The following is a 9,927-nucleotide window of genomic DNA, read 5'->3' on the forward strand; positions in this document are numbered from 1 at the left end:
GATCAGTTTTTCAGCAGCCAGAGATTAGGAGTTGTTTGGACAGTGAGGAACTAAGGTGAAATGTGGAACACCTGTCCACTGGCTCCACAAATTGTTTTATGTTCTGATGAGTTTTAAGTATCAACTTCCCACAAATTATTGAATCCTATTTAAATTTTTTTGTAAATGTGTGTAGTGAAGTTAAAAAAATTCTGTTGTGTGTAGGGAATAAATACCTGTCTCATATCTGATTAAACATTGTAGATTGAGTAACTTTCTCCTCCTCTTTTGGGAAAACCCTAAACATGAGCAGAGACCTTATTTTTAAGTAAGTTCCCCCCAGGGTGCCAGGATAGTGGATATAATGAAATAAAAAAGAACGTGAGAAAAGGAGACTGACCTTATTCTTGGAATCTAGGTGGTCAGACTCTCTCAGGATTGAACCCAGTTCCATCCAGATCAGGTGTATGAGTCTAGAGAAGAGGGCTGCCCTTGGTAGAGAAGGGAGAGTGCCCTAGTCCTTGATCTCAGCACTTGTTGGTAATGTTAGATGACTATCTGGCTGGTTGCAACCATATGGATGTTGACTTTTTCATGTTTTTATCCAGATATTTGGTATCCTTTGGACTTAGTTGTATTTTAGAAATTACTTAAAAATTTAAAATTATTTTCAATTTTCAAGCCTTTATTTTTCCCCTGCTGCTTTCTCCCATTTTATTTTAGGGCATTCTGGATCAGTAATTTAATTGGTGTAGGGAAATATCCAACAGGGAAAGTCCCTTGAATCAATGAAACTCCCTTTCTACTCACTTAAGAGAAAATCCTCATAGTTTAAGGTCTAACAGAAACCCCTTAACCAAGAGCAACTGAAAGGTCCATGTTGTCCAGGAAGTTCAGGGCAAGCAGGCTAAGGTCTTTTGTCTCTCTTTGGGTCATACTGGAAGCAGCAGGAGTCAGCCCCTCCAGGGGCTTGACTGGCACCATGTCAGAATCAACTTCCCAGAGGTTCTTCTCCACTCAGAGTCAGTTCCTCCAAACTCCCTTAGAAGGATATTGTGAGAATAAATAAGATTTCCAATGAAGCATTATAGGCTTCTTGGGAAGAAACACATTGTGAAAACAATCTTTGTTAGGATTAGAGCACAGTATTAAATTATGTTAGCAGTAGAAGCAGCAGTAAGAAAGAGTATTTACTTAAATATTTTAAAAAACCACATTTAAGTAGTTAGCAGAAATGGCAGATAAAAATGATTTCCCAGAATAGACAAATATTAAGCAAGATCTTAATGTATATACTCCAGAGATCTCAAAGTTGTTTGTGAATAGTTAAGTGACCTAAGTATTTGTGTGTGTGTGTGTGTGTTGCGTACAGGGGTAAATTGGAGCCTTTATTGTCTTTCATTTATTTTTTTCCCCAATTTTTAGACATTTTTATTTAAAGTTTTGATTTCCAAATTCTATCCCTGACTTTCTCTCTCTTCCTCCTCTTCTCTCCCTGAGACGATAAGTGATCAGATAAGATATAGGTTATACATATGCAATTATGTAAAACATTTCCATATTAGTAATTTTGTACAAGAAGACTCCAATAAAAGAAAAAAATGAAAGAAAGTGAAAAATAGCCTGCTTCAATCTGTATTCAATCAATATTAATTCTTTCTCTGGAGGCAGATAGTATGCTTCATCATTAGTCCTCTGGAATTGTCTTGGATCATTGTATTGCTGAGAATAGCTAAGTCATTCACAGTTCTTCATCAAACAATATTGGTGTTACTATGTATAATGTTCTCTTGGTTCTGCTCACTTCACTCAACATCAGTTCATGTAAGTCTTTCTAGGTTTTTCTAAAAATCATCCTGCTTGTCATTTCTTATAGCACAATAGTATTCTATCATAATCATATACCACAGTTTGTTTAGCCATTCCCCAATTGATGGGCATCCCTTTGATTTCCAATTCTTAGCCACCACAAAAGAACTGCTATAAATATTTTTGTACAAATAAGTCCTTTTCCCTTTTATGGATGTCTCTGGGATATAGACCTAGCAGTGGTATTGTTGGATCAAAGGGTATGAACAGTTTTATAGCCCTTTGGACATAGTTTCAAATTGCTCTGCAGAATGGTTGGATCAATTCACAACTCCACCAGCAGTGCATTAGCGTCCCAGTTTTCCACATCCCCTCCAACATCCACCATTTTCCTTTTTTGTTATATTAGCCACTCTGATAGATGTGAGGTGGTACCTCAGAATTATTTTAATTTGCATTTTTCTGATCAATAGTGATTTAAAGTATTTTTTCATATGACTATAGGTGGCCTTGATTTCTCTATTTGAAATCTGCCTGTTAATATCCCTTGACCATTTATTATTTGGGGGAATTACTTATATCTTCATAAATTTGACTCAGTTCTCTATATATTTGAGAAATGAGGCCTTTGTCAGAGATACCTGTTGTAAATATTTTCCTTAGTTTTCTGCTTTCCTTATAATTTTGGTTGTATTGGTTTTGTGTATACAAAATCTTTTAAATTTTAAATAATCAAAATTATCTAATTTATATTTTGTAATTCTCTCTATATCTTCTTTAACCCTAAATTGTCTTTCAGTTATGAAGGTCAATGACCTTCCCATATAGCTAATGCTTTGCACACAGTAGTTACTTAATATGTGCTTGCTGAACTAAATTGAATTGCACTGAATTCATTAAAATGAGACAGCATGTTGAACTGGATTTGGAATTGGGGGACCACAATTTGAATTTGGTTTTCTGACCTGTGAGACCTTGGGCCAATTATTCAGCTTCTCTGGGTTTCAGATATCTTACTCACATCTTTCTCCATTTCCTTCTTTCCATGGCCAGATGCTCCTTTACCTGTGAAGAGACAGAATACAAGGGAAGATGGATTGTATGAGACAGAAAGGAAAGAGTAAGCCAATCCCACATTCTCCTGGATGCCATTTTTACTGGTTCTGGCAGTTCTGACAACACTACAGTTGGGCATGAAAAAGGAAACCCATGGGAGAATGGTTTTCTCTTTGAGTTTACTCAAGAGAACAGCTAGAAAGAACAGACATTATCCCTACAACTTCAAGGAAAGAGAGACAATGTCTTACAGAAGAAAGTGCTGGCTTTAAAACCAGAGGACCTGGATTTAAATGCCAGCTTTGTCACTTGCTACCTATGTGGTATTAAGAAAATAACCTAACCCCCCTGAGCCACCTCTAAATGAAGAAGTACTGGATGACCTTTTGGGCGCCTCTCTAGTTCTAAATCTATAAAATTATGGTGCTCTAGGAAGAGGAGGAAGTGGCAAATTACGTGCTCTCTCTCCTTGTCTCTGTCTGTCTGTCTGTCTGTCTGTCTCTATCTCTCTGCCATAGTCAAGTGAATACTGTGTTTGTTAGCAGAAAGACCTGAGTTGGTGCCATCCACATTTACTAGGTGTGTGACCATAGGTAATTCTTGTTATCCGGCTGATCCTCAGTTTCTTCATCCATAAATTGGGAAATAATAATACCACAGGGCTGTTGAGAGACTCTGATGTGATAACATACATGAAGGCTTTGCAAACTGTTAAGTGCCTGACCATTATTCTGTGACTGTGTCAATATAGAAATGAATCCATCTTATTGTTGTGATTGATGTCTTTTTTTTGTTTTTTGGAAAAAATTTGACATCAATCGTGAGAAGGGGGATCTGGGCAAAACTGTGAAAAGTGAAGAATCAAGTCATCCCAGTCAAATTGATATGTGTAGACATAACCCAAGAGTTTTGATGAAATTAGACAGAATTATCACAAAATGCAGAAGCCAGATTAGGTATTTTTGTCTTGTCTTCTTCAATACTTTGGTGGATCAAGGATCTCACCAACATGGATGTTCCCTCTGGCAATGCAGGTAGAAACCCGTCCATGTCTGCCCATGCTGTGGGATGCTTGCCCAAATAGGGGACCCACTCAGTGTGCTGCAGGTCTCATTATGGGAGATTTCTTGACATTGTATGGCTGCAGATGTAGTATACTGACTGACTATTGGTTAGCCCCTGGTCCTGCTATATGCCTGGTCCATCTTTTTTCCTTCTAAGCATATGCTTCTTCAATGAAATCCTTAATACTGCCTCAACTGGTTCATGAATCCAGAGGGAATGTAACATTCCACCCCCTCCACTCCTCCATGAAAGAGACTGAACCGATAGGAGAAAACCATTCTAGATGGGAGCAGAGAGAGATAGGCCAAGAGCTCTCTCTGAGGGCTAAGGTAGACAACCCCAGATGCAGAGAGATAGCCACCCAAGGGAAGAAGGAGCCTTAAAGGACGTGACTGCTTGCGTCAGAGAGGAATGCTTACCATGGACTTGTAAAAGGATTCCCAGTAACCAGGAGTTGTGAGTTTATTCTCTGGTCAAGTATGGCTGCTCTTCTTAGAGTTCACTCTAACTTATAGGACAGTATGCCTTCAATTTATTGTTATTGTTATTATTATCAGCGAGAGGGACGTTTGTGCCAACCATTCTGATTATACTACCCTGGTAATGGTCCTTTGTGAAAACAGTTAATTAAATCTGGCTGGCTATCGATGGGAAGCACACTGGGGAGGGTGCATGAACGATAGTACAAGAAATGCCAGCCAATCATGGTTATCCCTAGAATAATAAAGAGAGAAGCGATTGGCTACTCTCTGAGGATTTGGCTGATGCATTCACTAGGAGGTTAGGGGAGCTGACTTGGGAGTGGGTGCTATACAAGCATGAGAGGATTTAGAGCTGGAAGGGACCTTAGAGATCACTATGCCCAAGTTATTGTGGGCAGCGAGGGTGGCACAGTGGATAAAGTGCCTGCCCTGTAGTCCCCTTCCTGAGTTCAACTCTGGCCTCAGACACTTACTAGCCGTGTGACCCTGGGCAAATCATTTAACCCTGTTTGCCTATTTCTTCACCTGTAAAATGATCTGGAGAAGGAAATGGCCAACCACTCCAGTATCTCAAAGGGCAACTAGGTGACATAGTGCAGTGGATAGAGCACTGGCCTTGGAGTCAGGAGGACCTGAGTTCAAATCTAGTCTCAGACTTGTTGTGTGACTTTAGGCAAGTCACTTAACCCTGCTTGCCTCAGTTCCTCATCCGTAAAATTATCTGGAGATGGAAATGGTAACTTCAAATGGGGACAGAGAGTCAGACATGACTGAAAAAACTCAACAACAAATTCCCAACTCTTTTATTTTATAGATAGGATACTGAGGCCTAGATAAGAGAGGAGGAAGTAACTTGTCCAAGGTTATACAGATAGGATTTTGTAGAGCTAGGATTCAAACCTAGGTCTTCTATCTCTAAATTCAGTGCTCTTGAAGGAGCTCTGAGAAATTGACCATCCCAGAGAGGCATGGACTATCCTTAGGAAAAGAGCAGGTTAGTCCAGAGGAATTCTATGGCCTAGATCCCAAAAAGGTGCTAAGTCAAGGCCTCTATGGTTTCAAAGATAGGAAGCTTGATTCGGGTCAGCGGCAAGGGACAGAACCTGCAGCCTATGCAGACAAGATCTTACTTTGTAAGTGATGAGAAGATGTAGGAGAGAAAGTTTCAGTTTAAACTAGCAACTGGACCTTGAAGTAATTATAAAAGTTGGAACATTTTCCCCTATAGACTTCTTTAATTTACTCATATTTAATGAAGACAGTGCATCCCAATATTTTGCATTTGATATAATTGTCAGAAATGTTGACACTAGAGGGAAAATATGCTAAAAAAGCATCCAGATAAACTGTAGGGATTTTGAAAAGGGAGGTTACAGAACAAAAATAGCATTAAAAGTTTGCTCAAAGTATATACAATGTGTTAAAAATTAATCGTATAAGGAGATATCTGGAAGTCTGAAGGCAGAGGGAAGGTATTGAATTTGGGAGAGGGAGGAGACAGTTGTTTAGGCAGGGAAGGGAGAAAGATCTGGAGGGAAGGAGTCAGCCAGGAGATGGCAAAGCAGGCCGGGTTTGGAAAGATGCTTCATCCAATTGCAGTGGCTGGGTCAGCTAGGATAGGAGACAGAGTGGAAGAAGAGAATAGGGACTGTTTTCTGTCTCCCTTCATGTCCTGGAAGCAGTAGTCCCCACTCTCACCCGGATCCTGAATTTGACCCCAGTAAGATCTGGCGATGTGACTCGAAGGCCTGAAGTGGAATCAGAAGTGACGACAGTTCAATACATCAGAGGATCAGAGATGTCAATGATGTGCACCTTTCCTTCAGTGGTTTCATCTGATCCTGTGTCATTCTTGAGTGTGACATTTCATAGATATATATTCTAGAGAACTTCTCAAAATCTGGGTACTGAGGACAGTTCTCCCTGGCTCTCAAGATGCGACTGGCCTACCTCCTTCACTGATCATCCATTTCCTGTATAATATGGCTTCCATGGTCAGTAATATGCTGCAACGTATTTGAATGAATGAATGAAAAATCATTTCTTAAGTGCTTACTATCTTCCAGCCACTGTGCTAAGTACTGGGGATACAAATTCAAAGGCAAAGAGAGTCCCTGACCTGAAGATGCTTCCATTCTTTTTTTTCCATATGTACAAAAATATTTATTTTTTATTTAATTTATTTTGAATTATCAACAATCACTTCCAGAAACTTTTGAGTTTTAAATTTTTCTCCCCTTCCCTCCCCACCTCCTTCCCCAAGATGGCACACAATCTGATATAGGCTATACATATACATTTCTATTAAAATTATTTTCACATTAGTGATGTTGTAAGAATTAGAACCCATAGGAGGAACCACTAGAAAGAGGAAACAAAACACAAAAGAAGAAAAAAAATAGCAAATAGTGTGCTTTGATCTGCATTCAAACTCCATAGTTCTTTCTTCTTTGTGGATAGCATTTTCCATCTAGATGCTTACATTCTAATGGGGGAGATAGCATGTTTATAGGAATGGGGGCTAAGGAAAGGAGTAGCTGGTAATTCATAGGAGTCCTGAATTGATCCACAGGGTATGAAAAACTGGAAAGCAAGGAGGGGGGAAGGAGAGGGTACAAATGTTGCAGCATGGTGGATGGCAAGGTATCCTAGGGGGATGGCTGGATTGGATGTGAAATAATGTCTAGTCTAGTGGCTAGGCAGGTACATCAGGCTAGTTGAGATCGCCCACATTCATTCATCAGCCATGACTCTTGAATGGGAGTTCCAAACCTGAAAGGATTAACTTCCTTAGGGTCCTGCTCTCTTCTTGTGAGAACCTGCTCTTTGGATGAACACATCAACCCCTTCTCCTTCACTGAAATCAGGGGGACTTATCACACAAGAACAGAGTGCTGGCCTTGAGTAAGTACAACAATAACAACCTATTCTTGGGCCAATACACCTGAGGGACAGCAACATGCGTGTGATGATGGTGTGTCTCACTCACTTGCATGTAGACGTGTACTTTGAATTGTATTTCCCAATAGATAGGACCATTTTCTGCTGCCATAGCCACATTCTTTTCCCTGTTCCACTTGCCAGCTAAGAGAGATAGGAAATAGTGATAATAAGTTATGGCACACAAGGTGCTCAAACTTGCTCTCCTTTGTGCCATTCCCAATCGAGTCAATGGGCCTATGACCCATCTTTGATTTGCCAGAATGATTTACCACCTTGATAACAAACATTTGAAGGTCCATCTAGAATGATCCAAAGTTCTTTATTCTCAACAGAAGAGAGAATATAATCTCTAAGAACCAAAGTACAGGTTACACATGGGAAGGTTTCTGGCTATTTTACTTATGTATGAATCACAATAAAGTCTAATCAGTCAGACTTGAGTTTAAATAGATATTCCCATAATGGTGACAATCTTTTTTCTCATGGCGTGACATTGTTATAATAAGTTAAAATAATAAGAGAGATAAGTAGCTGGTATAAATGGACCATTAGAAGCAAGAGCGTACTAAAGTTATTATTGATTTCTCCTTGTCTTTTACTTTATAAAAACTAATGTACGGTTTTGCAATGGAGTTACCTATTTCAGCAATAAATCTTCAGGGCAAGGCTGATAGCCTGATGTTTTCGCTTATGTGTAATTTATGGTTTCATTGATTTAAGATTCTGAGCATCTCACCCTATTGGTATGAGCAAAAATATTTCCTAATTGAAAGATATAAGAATCTTGGGATAAGGCCACTTGGTAGGATAATTTTTATGGCAGAGTTCCATTTGATCAATGCTAAAATGAAATATTTTGACTTTACTTAGGGTACAAAATTTCAAGGTACAAAATGAGGAGGATGATGCTGGGACCTCCTCATCATTTGGGAAGTTGATTCATCCTGATAGTTAGTGTTTGTTCCTTCTGGGGTGGGGATCAGCTTCCCAAGGTTGTGGAGCCATGTTTTAAGGCAGCCCTGGCTTCTTTTCTGGGTGAGTCATAAATGAGAATTGTGGGAAAGCAATCAGCCAACAGTTTCATGTAACTCTAATGCAAGTAAGACTGATGTTCTGTGATTCTTTTCCCACTCCTGATTATGGGCAAGAAAGCTGGCATTGATGTTTTTCCAGCCAATATTTGGCATCCCTTCCTCTCATTTGGCTACATATGCCAGGGTAATAGACGCCCAAATGTCTCCCAGACCCCTAACCACACCACTGCTCTCTCTGAATGCAGCTCTCTGAGTTTGAATGTCTGGCTGAGATTTATGCCTGTGAAGGCCTTCATCTTCTTTTGCCTCTTCTTCAAAGATAAAAAAGACACCTTTTGTTTTTATATCACATTCATTCCCAGAACAACCCTCTCCATCCACTCATCAGACTCTCCTCTACATTCACGTGAAAGCCTCTGTCCCGGCTTGCCTTCCCTCCTCATTCTACACTTTCTCTCAGTGATCTCAGCTCCCATCAACTCACCCAACATGTCTATGTGAATGACTTCCAAATTTTCATACAGTTTTATCTCTCTCCTGAGGTCTACTCAAATCATCTCTTGGAAACCAATCAATCAACGAGCATTTATTAAGTACTTACTGTGTTCCAGGCACTGTATTAGAGCCTGGGTGCGTGCTTGCACGCACGTGTGCACACACACACACACACACACACATTTAACCAGTTCCTATCCTCAGAGAATTTATATGCTGTAGGGTTCACCCTATAGCATATAAATACATATATGTGCACATATATGTATTTACAAAATACATCTCTGCCTTGAGGCCCAGTCGGCGTGTCCAACTCAATATATCCTTGGGACCCATTATCTTTCCCTCTAAATCAAGGGTTCTTTAGCTTTTTCTATGTCTTGGATTCCTTTGGCATTCCAGTGAATACCAGGGACCCTGATTCAGGACAATGTTTTTAGATAATTGAAGGAAATGCTAAATTTCAGTTAGAGTTTAGGGAAAATAAAGATGTGATTTTTTTTCCCATCTTAGTTCACAGAACCTCCCTGAAATTTCCCTGAGAATCCAAGTTAAGAATCCCTATTCTAAATATTCCCCTCACACTCCCTTATTTTTCCAGGCACCTAGATCTGTGACCTTTAACCTATATAAATCAATAACCAAAGAGTCATCTTCAAATCTTCATCTTCCCTCACTCCTCCTATCCAAAAAATTGCCAAGTGTTTTTTATCCTACTTCTAGAACATCTCTGCCTCCCTCTTCCCAATTTTTCAACCACCACCCTCATTCAGGTCCTCAGTCCCTCTAGCTTGGTCTATTATAATAGCTCCTGATGGCCTCTCTGATTCCAGCCTCTTCCCTTTCCAATCCATCCTTCACACAATTGTCAAGGTGATATCCTTTTTTTATAAAACAAGCTTTTTTTTCAGTTAACAAACATGCTTGTTGAATTAAGTGTTTTAAAATGGTGAAGGCAGCTACTACACGTGACAGTTCATTCAACATTCCACACCCATAGTACAACTAAGAGGAGTGTATGTTTCGTTGTGTGCTCTCCTAGATCAACACTGGTCATTACAATT

The sequence above is a fragment of the Vombatus ursinus genome, unplaced genomic scaffold, assembly GCF_900497805.2.
Source record: "Vombatus ursinus unplaced genomic scaffold, bare-nosed wombat genome assembly UNPS02014799.1, whole genome shotgun sequence".
Lineage (NCBI taxonomy): Eukaryota > Metazoa > Chordata > Mammalia > Diprotodontia > Vombatidae > Vombatus > Vombatus ursinus.